The 18,244-nt window shown below is 39.1% G+C and overlaps 2 long non-coding RNA genes across 2 annotated transcripts; one reads left to right on the top strand and one right to left on the bottom strand.

The window, feature by feature from the left end:
* Positions 1-3,264: 3,264 nt before the first annotated feature.
* Positions 3,265-3,845, bottom strand: LOC127976064 (uncharacterized). The gene is made up of 4 exons (XR_008157728.1): positions 3,809-3,845; positions 3,630-3,691; positions 3,521-3,539; positions 3,265-3,306 (listed from the first exon to the last, which is right to left on the bottom strand). It is a non-coding gene; the product is annotated as an uncharacterized LOC127976064 (long non-coding RNA).
* A 2,282-nt stretch (positions 3,846-6,127) lies between these two features.
* On the top strand, positions 6,128-12,708 carry LOC127976056 (uncharacterized). Its single transcript, XR_008157720.1, has 5 exons — positions 6,128-6,361; positions 10,929-11,016; positions 11,430-11,539; positions 11,737-11,810; positions 12,624-12,708. It is a non-coding gene; the product is annotated as an uncharacterized LOC127976056 (long non-coding RNA).
* The last annotated feature ends 5,536 nt before the right edge of the window (positions 12,709-18,244 follow it).

Here is an 18,244-nt window from a genome sequence, read left to right as displayed (position 1 = left end):
TTGGGCTTTCTGGGATGGTACTCAAATGGTTCAGGTCATACTTAGAAGGGAGAGGCTATTATGTGAGTCTAGGAGAGCATAAGTCTAAGTGGACGTCCATGACATGCGGAGCCCCACAAGGCTCAATTCTAGCACCGCTCTTGTTTAGCCTGTATATGCTTCCACTAAGTCAAATAATGAGAAAGAACCAAATTGCCTATCACAGCTATGCTGATGATACCCAGATTTACCTAGCCTTATCTCCAAATGACTACAGCCCCATTGACTCCCTCTGCCAATGCATTGATAAAATTAATAGTTGGATGTGCCAGAACTTTCTTCAGTTAAACAAGGAAAAAACTGAAGTCATTGCATTTGGAAACAAAGATGAAGTTTTCAAGGTGAATGCATACCTTGACTCTAGAGGTCAAACAACTAAAAATCAAAAAGACCATTAGACAGCTGCAGCTCATCCAGAACGCTGCTGCCAGGATTCTGACGAGAACCAGAAAATCTGAGCATATCACACCAGTCCTCAGGTCCTTACACTGGCTTCCAGTTACATTTAGGATTGATTTTAAAGTACTTTTACTCGTATATAAGTCACTAAATGACCTAGGACCGAAATATATTATTGACGTGACATACAGCCAAGTATGGTGAATTTATGCTCTGCTTTTAACCCATCCAAAGTGCGCACACACACCCGGAGCAGTGGGCAGCCATTTATGCTGCAGCGGCCGGGGAGCAGTTGGGGGTTCAGTGCCTTGCTCAAGGGCACCTCAGTCGTGGTATTGAAGGTGGAGAGAGAACTGTACATGCACTCCCCCCACCTACAATTCCTGCCAGCCCATGATTCGAACTCACAACCCTTCGATTGCAAGTCCGCCTCTCTAACCATTAGGCCATATAATATTTATTAATATAAAAAAAATATTGCAGATATGCTCACTGAATATAAGCCTAACAGAGCACTCAGATCGTTAGGATCGAGTCAGTTAGAAATACCAAGGGTTCACACAAAACAAGGGGAGTCCTCCTTTAGTTACTATGCTGCCCGCAGTTGGAATCAGCTTCCAGAAGAGATCAGATGTGCTAAAACACTAGTCACATTTAAATCTAGACTTAAAACTCGTCTGTTTAAATGTGCATTTATTGAATGAGCACTGTGCAATGTCCGAACTGATTGCACTGTATTTTATGTAATCACTGTATTTTATGACAAATCATTTTATATTTTTAAATGTTTTAAATTCATTTTAAATAACTAATTTTATTTAAATAATTTTCAAAGTTTTAAAAAAGCTTGTTTTATTTTTGTGATTATTTTTCTTCATTATTATATTACTTTCTTTTTATGTAAAGCACTTTGAATTACCATTGTGTATGAAATAAATAAACTTACCTTGCCTTGCCTTGCCTTACTTTCCATAAAAAGTAACTAAGTTACGTAATTAGTTACTTTTTAGGGAGTAACACAATATTGTAATGCATTATTTTTAAAAGTAACTTTCCTCAACACTGTATGCTACTGTGTGGAAATAGTTGTGTTTACTATGTTTTCTTGCCAGTTGGCATTGAGAGTGACTGACACTTGATGATCAGAAAAAAATACTAAATAGAAGTGTAAAAAAAATACAAAAAATAAAATAAAATTAAAATTAAATTAAAATAAAACAATAAAAAAAGACAAAATCCCTGCTTGCACTCTTTTCAATGTGCGTTCATAAATTGAATCTGCAGTATATACGTATATAAAAAAAAAAAAAAAACACAAAGGAGGCTGAATTTGCATGTTGTTTAGATAGCTGAAGCTTATTGGACTTCATTACTTTCACTCAATTTTTTAGTACCACCTCTGAACTTTTGAGCCCCTCCCCCAGCACCCCCAACAAAAAAAATCCTGGAGCCACCACTGCTCACTGCGGACGAACAACCATAACAAAGATGGTATCACTCACTCACTCAAAACTGTTCAGTCCATTCACATCTGAATCATCTATTTTCAGTGTCCACTTTTCTTTACTTCACACTTGCCATCACTCACTCATTCACACACACTCTCTCTCTCTCTCTCTCTCTCTCTCACACACACACACACGCACGCACGCACGCACGCACGCACGCACGCACGCACGCACGCACACACACACACACACACACACACACACACACACACACACACACACACACACACACACACACACACACACACACACACACACACACACATATATTTTTTGGGGAAGTTGTGGCCTAATGGTTAGAGGGTTGGACTCCCAATCGAAGGGTTGTGAGTTCTAGTCTCCGGCCGGATGGAATTGTGGGTGGGGGGAGTGCATGTACAGCTCTCTCTCCACCTTCAATACCACGACTTAGGTGCCCTTGAGCAAGGCATCGAACCCCCAACTGCTCCCCGGGCGCCGCAGCATAAATGGCTGCCCACTGCTCCGGGTGTGTGCTCACAGTGTGTGTGTGTGTGTTCACTGCTCTGTGTGTGTGCATTTCGGATGGGTTAAATGCAGAGCACAAATTCTGAGTATGGGTCACCATACTTGGCTGAGTGTCACTTCACTTTCACTTTCACTTTCACTTTCACTTTCACTTTTCACTTTCATATACACACCTACTCACAGACACACAAACTACACACACATACACAAACACACTCACAGACACACAAACATTACATGTGCACACACACACAGACACAAACAGACACACAAACACACTACACACACAAACTACACACACATACACAAACACACTCACAGACACACAAACATTACATGTGCACACACACACAGACACAAACAGACACACAAACACACTACACACACAAACTACACACACATACACAAACACACTACATGTGCACACACACACACACACACACACACACACCCAAACAGACACACAAACACACACACACACACACCCAAACAGACACACAAACACACTACACACACCCAAACACACGCACAAACAGACACACAAACAAACTACATACACAAACACACTACACACACAAACACACTACACACACAAACACACACGCACACCCACTCACACACACACACATACCTCCATGATGTCTCCTTCTGTGAGGTTCAAACCTGATGCTACAAGAGTGTTCAGTTCACAGTTAATATGCATGCAAAGAAAAGTATCTCTGTAAATATATATTTAGAGTAAAAATAATAATTTATAAATAAAAATAGATAATAGTTATCTTACTGCTTATATAAATGTATTTGGGTTCTTGAGATAATATAATAGTTTTACCTTTGTTTATATCTGGAATGCTCTTCCATTTGTCTAAAATGTCTTTGAGAATATTACATTGAAGTCAACAAAAGACAGAAAAGAGAGTGAATGAGTATTGTGAGCATTGCTAGACAAATTGTAACTTTAATGAAAGAGTATGAAAGTAAAATGATAAATGAGCAATCTCATCATGAGGCAGTAATGAGCAGTTAAAACATCCTGCACACTGGAAACATATTACAATAACTTTACAACAGATCAATGATGAACTTACTAATTTGACCAAAAGTGACCTAAGAAAACAATACAAGACATAAAGAAAAATAGATTTAGTCTAAAAAATCAAGAGCTTTATATCGATGACTGTCCACTGTCTAACTTACTGATGGATGATGAAGAGCCAAAGCCGAGCTCAGCAGAAGAAAAGCACATAAATGCATTGTCACTGCAAATCAACACATTTGATTGAAAATGCTTCATCTTATCACTAATTAACCTGCCACCAATGTTTTCCTTTAATGTTTCCTATATTAATTCAGGAAACTAAAAGAGGGATACTTACCAGTTTGCGTGTTAAAATGTGAAGCAAGAATCTTAAGTGAGTGAAGTGATTTAACCCATCCGAAATGCACACACACAGAGCAGTGAACACACACACTGTGAGCACACACCCGGAGCAGTGGGCAGCCATTTATGCTGCGGCGCCCGGGGAGCAGTTGGGGGTTCGATGCCTTGCTCAAGGGCACCTAAGTCGTGGTATTGAAGGTGGAGAGAGAGCTGTACATGCACTCCCCCCACCCACAATTCCGTCCGGCCCGAGACTAGAACTCACAACCCTTCGATTGGGAGTCCAACCCTCTAACCATTAGGCCACGACTTCCCGATAAGCTTCATTCGCCTCACGGCACTCCACTACAATCCTCCCTGAAACTGACTGGAAAAACTAGATAGATCACAAAATCAACATAACTGAAGTGGCTTTACTCAAAGATGTCAGACACGTGTGTGTGTGTGTGTGTGCGTGTGTGTGTACACTTTGCATGGGTTAAATGCAGAGCTCAAGTTCTGACTATGAGTCACCATACTTGGCTGTATATCACTTTAAATGACTAAAACTATAGAACTATATGAACTTTGAAACGCGGTGCTCAGAGACAGTGTCCAAACATTATTTTATAGGAGAATTGTGAAATCTTGATCAAGTAGAATTGTGCTTAAATCCATGTGTGTTTTTGTCTGTAGACTTAAACAAGTGCTGAGGTCTGCCGATATCTTATTCACGTATTTTTTTAATTACAGTAAATTTGTAGATTAATTTTTCTCACTCTAAGGAGCTGAGATGGTTCAGTGCTAGAAGATAGAAATCTAAATAGTGCTTTGTGGTTTTTAAGTGTGAGATGCGCCATCATTTCACAGAAAGCACATAACTTTTCCAAAACACATAACTTTGCATAACACATTCTAGCTTAGTGCAGTGTATATTGCCATAGTCACAACCGTAACCCGGAAGTCCTAAGAAACCTTTTAAAAAAATTTACTGACAACAGCAGATATTATTAATCGAAGTTATTATGGTATTATGGTTTTGATTTCAGTTCATAATTAATTACAGATTTGGAATTTTAATTTAATTTCATACATTAAGTTCAGTTCCTGCTTTCACATAGCAAAAGTATTTGCCGATAATTGAATTATAATTGCTCTTATAATCTAATGACAACAACACTGGGATTTTTAATCACTAACTATCAACCTGTCCTCCAACCAATACGCTCGTATAGGACGTTTGTCCAAATCCATGAAATATGACCCATCAGAGCCTATCCTACAATTGCTCAGTTGGTTTATTATTGCGTTATACCTTGATATGTAATCATGCTATCATGGGTTCGAACCCAGAGAACGGACATGCATGTAAAATGTATATTCTCAATAAATCATAATTTAGCATGATTTGTGTGAGGGTTAGGTTTAGGGGCCCAGGTCAGGTAGCAGACAGACTGGCTAAACCGACCGTCTGCTAGCTGCCTCATGTCACAGAGGTCAGTTAATTCTCAGCACATAGAGACTCTTTCACCTAGATATCACACTATAGAGACTGTGTCTGTTCCCCGAACTAGAAAATACAAAAAACGTCCAAACCAAGTTAAAATCAGAGTGGCAAAGAGGAATTATTCTGAAAAAATAAGGACTCTGTTCACTTCCAGCGACTCAGCATCAGTGTGGAAAAGTGTGAAGAAGATTACCAACTACAAGACACCATCCCCCAGCCCTGTGGATAATCAACAACTGGCAAACAAGCTGAACAAGTTTTACTGCAGGTTTGAAAGAACACCTCACAACCGCCCTGAATGCCTCTTCACACAACCGTTCACACCAATAACAACTCCTGCAACCCACACTGAATGCCTCTTTACACAACCGTTCAGACCATTCACACCTCCTGCATCCCCCCTCTCCCCCACACCTGCAATACAGATCAGCGAGGATGCGGTCCGGCAGGTCTTCCGGAAACAGAAAAGGAGAAAAGCACCAGGCCCAGATTGTGTTACACCAGCCTGTCTGAAATCTTCAGTTCTCTCTTCACAGCAGTTCAGTCAGTGTACTGTTTGAGTAAATGAATTACTCCGGGATGTTGGTTTGTTTGAACTCAGAGGGAGTGTCAGCCACATTAAACAAGTTAACAGCTTAAGTCATTTGCGGATTAATGCGTATTAGAGATGCGAACCGTTTAAAACTATTCAGTTTGATTTGATGAACTGGTTCAAGAAGATCCGGTTACATCGAATGATTCATTCACGAACCGGATATCACAAACTGCTTTGTTTCGAACTCTCTCACAACAGACACGGAAGATAAGACAATGCTGAATAAAGTCGTCGTTTTTGCTTTTTTTGGACCAAAATGTATTTTCGATGCTTCAAAATATTCTAGCTGACCCTCTGATGTCACATGGACTACTTTGATGATGTTTTTCTTACCTTTCTGGACATGGACAGTAGACCGTACACACAGTTTCAGTGGAGGGATTGAGAGCTCTCGGACTAAATCTAAAATATCTTAAACTGTGTTCCAAAGATAAACGGAGGTCTCGCGGGTTTGGAACGACATGAGGGTGAGTTATTAATTACATAATTATGACATTTGGGTGAATTACAGTTTTTTACAATCACTTTGTTACTATTTTCAGAACCTTGATGTCATTTTTCACAACTCTAGACACAAAACTCACAACCAATGATCAAAATGCACATTTTTCAAAACTCTAACCCTTTTCTCAGTTGCTTGGATACAATACACATAAAACTTAGATCATTTGTTCATTCAACAAAAATCACCTGTTCAATATGACACAACTTAACATCAAAGTGCTACTATTTCAAAAAGCAATTCACACATTACATTTCAAATGAGTGTCTATTCATTTCCTTACAATGATCTAACTATCAATTGATACAACTGCTCAAAATGATAAGTAACTGTTGCATTACTCTTAATGCATAGTTGTATGGAAACAGACAAACAATCTTCCATGTTTACTGTTAATCATGAACGTTTCAAGATAACGAGATTCATTGTCACCAATTAGCGCAGAGCATGAACCAATTAGACTACAATATCCATGGATGTAGCCTAATATTTTATCATAATGCTTCATCAGACACTGTGTCTATGGCCCCAAATACTGTACCACCTTTTCAGACTATTTACAGCATTGACAGTATACTGCACTGTATAGATGCAGGCCCTTGTAATTGCTTGTCCAATTCTGCCAACTCATTACTGATGATTGAGTGCACATTGTGGAATGAGTATATAGTGAAGAGTTGATTGGGATCCAATTGCAAGAGCATAGTGATACGTAACATGGAGCCAGCAGGTGATCCAGGTCACAATGGAGGTCAAGCAGTGGTGGGAGGAAGACGAGGAAGACGTGTTGGTCAAAGGAATGGCAGAGGACAGGCCCCCCTTCTGAGAGGTGGTCGTGGGCCTCGTTTGAGAGGTGTGGGGGAACGTGGCAGAGGACAAGACCCCGGACCAAGACAGCGGCAGCAACAGCCTGCAATGACATCACAGCAGACCAGTGTCAGGCCTGGATTCGCCATGCCCGAAGGTTTTTTCCAAGATGTTTGGCTGATGAAAATATCCATTGTGATGTAGATGAGAACCTGTGGCCAAATCCACCACACAGAGTTGATGACAATGTAGAAGTACAGTAATCACTCCTGTTTTGTTTCTTACAATACAAGCAAGCAAGTTGAGGAACACTGCATTTGATGTTTTACAGTACTGTCTTTTCTTTTCTATTTCATAGCTAATTATTTTTGCTTTGATTAAAATAAACCTATGGTGTGATTGTACTGTAGTGTTTTGCATCAGTATATTACAAACTTTGTTCAATGATTCCACTGGGTCTGTAGTATTCTCTCTACTACTGCAGTACTTTTACAGAGATCTATTTACTGTACATGTAGTACCATAATGAAACCTGTATCACCTATTTTGTTCTACAGTATTTAATGTTTACGAACAATGACACAGTGAAACTATCGGTTGCTTGTGTGTGGGTGATCTATAGTTATGTTTCAATGGTATTTCACAGTAAATTTGTGTTTTGAACCAATGATTGTGCAAGTGCAAGATTTCTTGAAAGATGTGAATGTACAAGGCAATGTTTTAAACATTAGACATCCTGTGTTACAAGTGATAACCGTTTTGAGTTTTGTGTCTAGAGTTTTGAAAAATGACATCAAGGTTCTGAAAATAGTAGCAAAGTGATTGTAAAAAACTGTAACCAAAAAAATCAATAAAAGTCAATAAAATAGAGTTCCACAACTATTTACTTTTTTTCTCACCCGATTTGTGTGTGTGTGTGTGTGTGTGTGTGTAAAGCAAAGTTTCAGTTGAGATCTCTGATATGTTAACGATTCACTGATGTAAATACAACCTTAAACACATACCTCCTTCAACATATCTATTGGTGCATATTGTTTTCATTTCCTTTTAGCCCTAAGGACAACTGTCACATTTTTTTGTGGTGGTGTCCTGATATTATCTTACCCATCAGGTTTTCCTACCAGGGTTTACTGTGCATGCACACATGAATATTGTGTCCTTTTTCTCATGCTACACAACAATATTTAATGTATTTGCTTTAACGGTAGGTTTAGGCTAATGATAGATGTAGACTTTAATAAAACACAGTCTAATAGGTAGAAAAAAATATTTATTGGTTTCCTATAGCTGAATAATCCCTTTTGCCTACAGCCGTGAATATAACACATAATTACTGTATTTGCATTACTGTAAGGGTAGGTTTAGGGTTGTGGTAGGTGTAGATGTTAATAAACCAATAATTTATCGGCAGCATTTTTCGTTGTCGAATTGTACTACCCACTGTTTTAATGGGAGGTAGCAAAATCCGACAGGGTAGCACAAATCGACAGAACAGTGGCACCCTTTGGAAATTTGAACAAATTTGTGGCACCCCACAAAATTAATTTAATCAAAATACTTTAATTTCTAACTTCAATATGATACATTTGAAAAGTATAGATATTCGGTGCAGCAGGGAAGAACTGCATATACTCATACAGATATTTTTAATACAAATACTCTTATTTATTTATTTATTTTGTCCATCAGTGGTGGCCATCAGTAGGCTAATTTCTAATGAGGAGACACATTCTTGTAGGCTTTTATTCATATGCTTTCACACAGGAGTCTGCAACTGATCCGTGGCTATTTACTACAAACACAACCTGTATGTATTATTTTGATTTCAAATCCAAACATTGCAACTTTTTTAACACAGCACAGAAATACAATCTTCCATATACATGTTTAAATGCAATAAATATAGGAAACACATTATTCAATGCTTTTTATTTTAGCACAGGGGTCGGCAACCCAGCAAAAATTGGTCCGACAGCGACGTCGTGTCCCCGGCCAAAAATAGTCGTGGTAGGACGGCATAAATCGGCAAAAATATGTAACACAGAATATTTCCTAAAAATGCATTCAGATACTGTTGTGTAAAAAAGGAAATATACAGATACTCTCTCAGTACATCTTTGTTTCCAACCAGCAAAGGTGATTAAAACCATTGTTCTTACCTTTGATGTCTTCTCTGTGGCAATGGAGAGTTCTGCACTTCCTCCCACCAGAACCAGATCAGCTCAGTTGAGTCTTTGACGCTGCAGTGCTTCGTAATACAGGATCAGGAACTAACTAAAATAATAACTTTACTCATAATAAATTACTCAGAGACTTGTTTAAAAGATTTAAACGCATCACCATTGTACATGGCTTCGCTTTATTTTTAAACAATAACTCATAAGCAAAATAATAACAAAGTAAAAGCGTAAGTCTATACCCCGAGATGCGGCCGGGGATGTGTCCAGACCATAACATTATATAGTCCCAAAAACAATACATCATTTCTTCCAGATGCCTTTTTCGGTGAAAAACATTAACAGATCCTCATGCACGCACACACTCACAGTCAGGTTGCTATGGATACAGGAAGTATGACATTTCTTTTTTTGCCAACCCCTCTTCAGCACACATACATTAAGTAATTGCTGCTTTATTTTCTTTCCATTAAAGCAAATTAATCTTTCTCTAATCTGTTACAAAATCTTAAGGCATAGGCTAAGTAAGTACAAGAACTGCACAGCATCCTCCTCCCTGTTTTGATCAGATAAAACACATTACAATACAATTTTTTGGTAAGAAAGTCCATCCTGCAATCTTATTGCGTTTTGCAACAGAGGTTTGCAATCTCAAGGCCTCGATATCATTTGCAAGAGACTGCAACTCCAAATTAAAGTTAACCAACTCAATCAAGTTAATCATTTCTCTCAGCATTTTTATTATCTTCTTGTTCATGTCTTCTTGTCTTCGCATCGGTTGAATTATTCTTCTTATCTTAGAAACAATTTTCTGCTGCTCCGTCGGTTGATCTCCTCTTCTGTTTTTCTCGACATTTGTCTTTCTTCTTTTGTCGCTTGACCTTCTTGCTCCAGTGTCTTTGGAGGCCTTCAACAAGTAAATCATCAAAATCAATCTTTAATTTACCTGGTTCATTATTACAGTTACCCAGTGAGACACAATTGGGAATATTGTGACTAGGTGACCCCATCTCTAAATTGGGAATCTCCAAAACAATACGTTTGTACATGTATATAGTTCTATGGGGGTGCATGTATAATTGTTACTTTGACTTTTGTCTACGTGGAGTTCCATTTATACCCTGTTGTGAATCAGTTGTGAGAGGATGTCACTAGGTGACGTCTTTTACACGTGCATTACACGTCCATCATGACCCTCTATGAAATCCTTGTGAGTTATAGAAAAGCTGTGGTTAAAACTGCAATAATTAGTTTTAGTGCACCAAGTAGTTTTTAAGAGGTTTTGAGTAAATGTCCACTGATGTCTTTTACACGTGTAGTCAAGGATGTGTAAAGACGTCCAAGCAAGACTAGCAGGTAAAAAGAAGGAATTATCTTTATGAAATACACGATTTGTATACAAAGTAAATATATTTCTGAATTGGATGTAATTGCCAAAACTGTGCTGCCAAGATGTAGTTACAAATGATAGTAATAAACTTTGTGATATTACAAAATCCATCGATAGGATAGATTATCTCACGAGATATTGTTCACGCATTCTTCCAGAACATTGAACAACCACCAGGAGAGGAGAGGAGAGGAGGACTCGAGGAGGGAGGTGTTTTGATATATATTATATAAAATCTACTGTTGTGTAAGTACATTTTGTATAATTTGATTAACGTGCTTGAGTTTTACTTTTATTTGCATATTGATGTTATTTTGATTGGTAAGCTTTTTCTATTCAGGGGACATCACAGCCCACCTGTCTTTATCAGAAATGTCCTATTCACTTTCTCACAGTCACACACCTTTTTCAAGGGCACCACATTGGTATTGAAGAGGGAGGGGACACCCATTTAAAGCACAACATCTTTTATACAATAAAAATACAATCTAATGCATGCTGATTACCTTTTTGTAATGTTTCATTCATGATTCATTCATCTTGTTCCACATTTTTTAAATTTTATTTTAGCTGTAGATCATAAAGATATTTTGAAAATAAGTGCATGTCATTTACCTCACTTTTTTTATTTTACAAATAAATATATTCTCTTCCCTCAGATGCTGTGAAGAGATGGAGACTCTGAAGTGGATGCAGCGATGGCAGAACACCTGAAGCTCGCTCCAGGAAGAGATGGGGGTGGAGGTTACAAGAAATGAGCCAAACAACTGTAATGTGTTTAAGTAGTTCACCCTCATTTTTCAAACCTGTATAACTTTCTATGTTCTGCTGAACACAAAGATATTTGGAAGAATGTTTGTAAGTCAATGACAAGATTAATAAAGACATGATGAAAGAAACCGTCCTTTAACATTCTAGTAGAAAACACATGAACGCATCTCATATAAATGTTGTTCATCAATACAGATATCTCAGCACTGCTTCAGAATGCCTCTCTACCCTGCCCTAAAGTAAATGCGAAGAACTTCAACATTTCTAAGGTGAATTTCCTTCTAACCTCTGTTGTTCTTTACCCTCCTATTCTTTAAAGGCAAAAGTCTTAGAACTGATTGGAACCTGAATGTTTACATAATGAAAGTCCCAATCACTTTAGCCTTCAACATTATCAGCGATAAAAGGAAAGATTCTCAAAGCCTTTAATGCAGACAAAGATACACAGTATGTTAATATACAGACAGTAGAATGAAACTAAATAGAAAAATGTCTGCTGTGCAGAAGAGCCCCAAACAATCACCTGACTTCTAAGAACCTCCATATATACCGGGCCACGTCACACTGCACTGCTAGTCTCGTTCTCTCAAACCCACCCTTCCCTCCTTTCTCATCCATTCAGCCAACCTTCTCCCACATTATATCTCTATCAGGTTGTATCGGGGGGTCCTCATTGCTGGCCTAAATATATGCTAGAGACGGTACCCTGGGTCTCTCTGAGCCATCAATTCAAGATACCCTGATCAACCTGACCATCATCCCATTCCATCGACCCCTTCATCCTCTTTACTCTTCCCCACTTCCCCTGAATATTCTCCTTTACCCTCTTCCGGTTATATTTTTGGGTGAAATATTTATCACTTCTGCATATTATGCACTGCCTTGGAAGGAGATGTGGTGCTCTTTTTAGATGCCCCGGAACCCCTGTTGTGGTTGAGCGGAGAACTCTAACCTCTGTGTGTGTGTGTGTGTGTGTGTGTGTGTGTGTGTGTGTGTGTGTGTGTGTGTAAATCCGCATTTATTAGACCGTGAACCAATAATTTTACTACACTGTTTACAACTCTGCTAATCTGTTTCCCCAGGTTATCCCAGATCCTCAGCCCTGCTGTGAGACATCTTCTTGACGTGATCTAACCCCTTACTCATCAATTCTGCAGAAACAACTACTTGTTGTTTACAGTTTAATGCTGATCAGGCGGCTGTACATGCCTTTATATAGCAATTACAACTGTATAATGAAATGAGATTAATGTTTAATACAACATTTTTAACACAGAAATATGTAATGACAAAATGAAATGATAGGCCTACTTTATGATACTTATGAAAGTAATATCTCCACTAGGTGTCACTGTGTTAATAAAGAAGCCTTTTATTCAATCTATTCGTCTAAGATTCAGATTCTTTCAGGAATAAATTCAAGTGTCTGTGTTTAATAATTTGTCACTGAATTGTCTATAATAATGGGTCTTTCAAAGACTGATTCATATCAGGATTCAGGAATGATACATCACTCTATAGTCTATACACTTACTGTGGCTTTGGTTTGATGACGTCAAGAAAATACCCCCCACCCATTCACATCTGAAAACTACTACTTACCTATATCACACAGTGTAACTGTAACAAAAATGTAAATATGTAACTACACATAATTCTGTACATATGTTTACATGTTTGCATTTAAATAAAGAAAACTCTTGACCCTCTACCTGCTCTCTGTCCGTTTTCTATCTAGGCTACTTGTTTTTCATAAAAAAAACACTTTCTTTCTATATTCTATGGATTTATATTCTAACTACTTGTTTTTGTGTGTGTGTGTGTGTGTGTGTGTGTGTATACAGTAGTCAACGTTTGAAGTGGATCAAATCCTTTAATCAAAGCTGTCCTAAAACCAAATCCGAAATACATATATATATATAATAATTTTGACTGCTTTTATTGATCTCATTAGTAATAAAATAATCTGCTAATATAAATGTTTTAATTAATGATCTACTTAAAATGCCCCACATACCAAAACAAGTGGTTAGCGTGATTTCAAAGGACATTTAAACCATCTCTGAGTTTTATTATATCGTGTTGTATTGTTATTGGACATACTGTAACTATGCCTGTGATCGTTAAAAAAAACGTCTTCTTTATACCCGCGGTGAATATGCGTAAGTGAACAGTATATAATGTTCCAGATATAATTGTTTGCGCTCTGCTTTAACACTGGGTTTTGTTATAGGCATAAACCATAAATATTTGACTGAAACTTGTCTATTAAAATCTATTTGCATGAACTTTAACTTTGAAATATTTTAAATTTTGCCCTCGTATTTTCTATGATATAGTGCTGAGAAAACACGGAGGAACTTTGTGCTTCGCGAGTTACCCATCGTGTGTTGGTAGAGACATTTACCACAGAATACTTTGCCGATTGAGAAACGTGATTGGTAAACCGTTTGCCAGAATAAACCCTGACCCAGCCAAGTATTTGATTCTTCGCACTTTCGTTGGTACTTTTGCATCCGCTTTCGTTTCAGCGCTGGATGTGGTGGGGTATCTGGAGCAGCCTCCACCAAGAGACTCTCTGCCAAGAGACCCGCCCTCCTCTGACTCTGATTGGCCGTGAACCTGAAACAAACCAATCAATCCAACAATGGCAGCGAGTATTACCCAATCAGGGGCAGAATAGTTAATAATTATAGGACCTAAAAACTCTGCTTGTAATAACCTAGAACACTGTCTAAGACTTGATGGTTGCTCTGTCAATTCTTCGTCATCAGTTAGGAACCTAGGTGTGCTATTTGATCGCAATCTCTCCTTAGAAAGCCACGTTTCTAGCATTTGTAAAACTGCATTTTTCCATCTCAAAAATATATCTAAATTACGGCCTATGCTCTCAATGTCAAATGCAGAAATGTTAATCCATGCATTTATGACTTCAAGGTCAGATTATTATAATGGTTTATTGGGTGGTTTTTCTGCACGCTAAGTAAACAAACTACAACTAATCCAAAATGCAGCAGCAAGAGTTCTTACTAGAACCAGGAAGTATGACCATATTAGCCCGGTCCTGTCAACACTGCACTGGCTCCCTATAAAACATCGTATAGATTTTAAAATATTGCTTATTACTTATAAAGCCCTGAATGGTTTAGCACCTCAGTATTTGAATGAGCTCCTTTTACATTATAATCCTCTACGTCCGCTACGTTCTCAAAACTCAGGCAATTTGATAATACCTAGAATATCAAAATCAACTGCAGGCGGCAGATCCTTTTCCTATTTGGCGCCTAAACTCTGGAAAAACCTACCTAACATTGTTCGGGAGGCAGACACACTCTTGCAGTTTAAATCTAGATTAAAGACCCATCTATATATAAATGCAGTCCATTTACTAATATGCTTTTAATATCCAAATCCGTTAAAGGATTTTTAGGCTGCATTAATTAGGTAAACTGGAACCGGAAACACTTCCCATAACACCCTATGTACTTGCTACATCATTAGAAGCATGGCATCTACGCTAATATTAGTCTGTTTCTCTCTTATTCCGAGGTCACTGTGGCCACCAGATCCAGTCTGTGTCCAGATCAGAGGGTCACTGCAGTCGCCCGGATCCAGTACGTATCCAGACCAGATGGTGGATCAGCACCTAGAAAGGACCTCTACTGCCCTGAAAGACAGCGGAGACCAGGACAACTAGAGCCCCAGATACAGATCCCCTGTAAAGACCATGTTTCAGAGGACCACCAGGACAAGACCACAGGAAACGGATGATTCTTCTGCACAATCTGACTTTGCTGCAGCCTGGAATTGAACTACTGGTTTCGTCTGGTCAGAGGAGAACTGGCCCCCCAACTGAGCATGGTTTCTCCCAAGGTTTTTTTCTCCATTCTGTCACCAATGGAGTTTCGGTTCCTTGCCACTGTCGCCTCTGGCTTGCTTAGTTGGGGTCACTTCATCTACAGCGATACCATTGACTTGATTGCAAATAATTGCACAGACACTATTTAAACTGAACAGAGATGACATCACTGAATTCAATGATGAACTGCCTTTAACTATCATTTTGCATTATTGAGACACTGTTTTCCAAATGAATGTTGTTCAGTGCTTTGGCGCAATGTATTTTGTTTAAAGCACTATATAAATAAAGGTGATTGATTGAGAATAAGATCTTCACAGAATGCCGGTGCATGAAAGGACAACTCCAAAAATATGGGACAAACCCCTTTCTGCCCCTTTCTTTTACTGTCTATGGGCAAACCCCGATTCCGTATTAATTCAAAACGGGACGCACTATTTTATTCTCAAAAACGGGACAATTCCGTATTTTAAGTGACGGGTGGAAACCCAATTCTACACATTTGTGACTATTAATCTACAATTTCCAATTCAAAACACGGGTGTTTTTATCATTGTCTGTGTGTGCAAATTGAAAGATTCAGCTTTTCACGTCAGAGCTGTGAGTGTAAACTTCAACTTACAAATACGAATATTAATATGACAAGTTCTCACAGTCAGATCAACAAGCGCTCGTGTTTTGCTAGTTTTACCTTCACAGAGGCGCCCCATCTTGTTCTTTGTGGGGGGCCTCTATTGCCGCGTTTCCACCGAAATTACCCAGAACATTTGTACCAGGAACTTTTTTTCCCAGGAACTATTTTCCCCCCAGACCTGTTTCTTTCTGCGTCTCTGAGATCGGCGAAACACATTTTAAAATAGGCACTGTCTTTATAAATAAACAACTACATTCTCGCCTGAAATACTATTAAAATTACATTTCACGACACAATAACAGTAATATTTTGAAAATGATCCGAAGAAATGGTGGTTGAACTCAACCAATGCTGCTTGAACTCAACCAATAAGGATGTTTAGTGCCCATGTCCCGCCCTCGAAAGTACAGGAACTTTGAAAAAGTACTACCTCGCCAGCAGGGACTTTCGGAGGGGCATTTTTTTACCCGGAACTCGGTGGAAACACACCGAGTACTAGGCCCAAGTCCCTAGTTCCTGGGTAAAGTTCCTGCGGTGGAAACACACCAAGTACCAGGCAAAAGTCCCTAGTTCCTGGGTAAAGTTCCTGCGGTGGAAACACACCGAGTACCAGGCCAAAGTCCCTAGTTCCTGGGTAAAGTTCCTGCGGTGGAAACACACCGAGTACCAGGCCAAAGTGCCTAGTTCCTGGGTAAAGTTCCTGCAGTGGAAACGCAGCATATATGTGCGGTACACCAATGGTACTTACTATGTTTCTGTGTTGATCATGGTAATATCTTTGCTGTCTATGGAGGGTCAAAGAGCTCTCAGATTCCATCAAAAACATCTAAAGTTGTGTTCTGAGGATGAATGGGTTCAGTGTGGTGACCACTAGGTGGTGCTCTGGGACTATATTTTTCTTTCTTTGTTGTATCCCCCGACGTGATGTATGTTGCAAAGCGAAAGTTAAAGTTTCAGTTACGTTCTGTTACGTGTCCATGGTAATAAACCAAACTGGTACAACATAACATACAAAAACCATAGACGCAGTGACATTGCAAAAACAATTTAAGTGAAAGTGAAAGTGAAGTGACATTCAGCCAAGTTTGGTGACCCATACTCAGAATTTGTGCTCTGCATTTAACCCATCCGAAATGCACACACACAGAGCAGTGAACACACACACACACACTGTGAGCACACACCCGGAGCAGTGGGCAGCCATTTATGCTGCGGCGCCCGGGGAGCAGTTGGGGGTTCGATGCCTTGCTCAAGGGCACCTAAGTCGTGGTATTGAAGGTGGAGAGAGAGCTGTTCATGCACTCCCCCCACCCACAATTCCGTCCGGCCCGAGACTAGAACCCACAACCCTTCGATTGGGAGTCCAACCCTCTAACCATTAGGCCACGACTTCCCCCAACTTCCCCCAACTGCCCCCAACTTTCGTTATTTAATTTAACGAAATAATGATTTTTACATAAACAGAGCGTGGTAGTAAAAATAACAAAACAAACAGAAAGAAAATCCTGAAAAAACACAAGCATTAATCCCATACCGGAACACGTGCTTGTGGAAACGGAAATATTAAATCAACACAAAAAAAAAACCTCCACAAAAGATCATAAGCTGAGCCGTGCGAGCCCAGCGAGACACCACGGAGCTGCGCTCCGTCTGCCAGCGGGAGCAGATGAGAATGAAAGGAGAGCCCGCCTCGCTGTACGTCAAACAAGGCGTCTTTAAAGTGGGTTGCCCCACCCACTAACAGCAAACACCTGGACATCATTGACCTAGAGGAGAAAAAAGAAATAACGGGAGCATAACCGCAATTAAGCAGCTCAAACTATTCAAATGGCGCTTAATAGCGTAACACGTTCTAACAGGAAAGAGTTCTGTGTCTTTATTTAAAATCAACTCTTCTTTTATAAAGAACACCACTTTGTCACTTGAAAATCCCCCAATAAAATTTGTCTTGTGCCGGCCCTGATCGGTGTTGTGTAAATTACTTCCAAACTGTAATACATTATAGAGTACTTGTTACTGTAATTTAAAAGTAATTCATTACCTTACAATATTATTACTGTTGATTTTTGATTGCCACTTTGGTTTTGACCCCTGCCTGGACTGGATTTGATGTAACGGTTTTCCCTTATTAAAACTCTTACTGCTATTGGATCTACCTGTCCTCTGTTCTTGTGTGGGGATCGTGACAAGGCTAGTGCAAACCGAGGATA

Source organism: Carassius gibelio, chromosome B17 (assembly GCF_023724105.1).
Source record: "Carassius gibelio isolate Cgi1373 ecotype wild population from Czech Republic chromosome B17, carGib1.2-hapl.c, whole genome shotgun sequence".
Taxonomy (NCBI): Eukaryota; Metazoa; Chordata; class Actinopteri; order Cypriniformes; family Cyprinidae; genus Carassius; species Carassius gibelio.
This window is presented reverse-complemented; position numbering and strand designations above follow the sequence as displayed.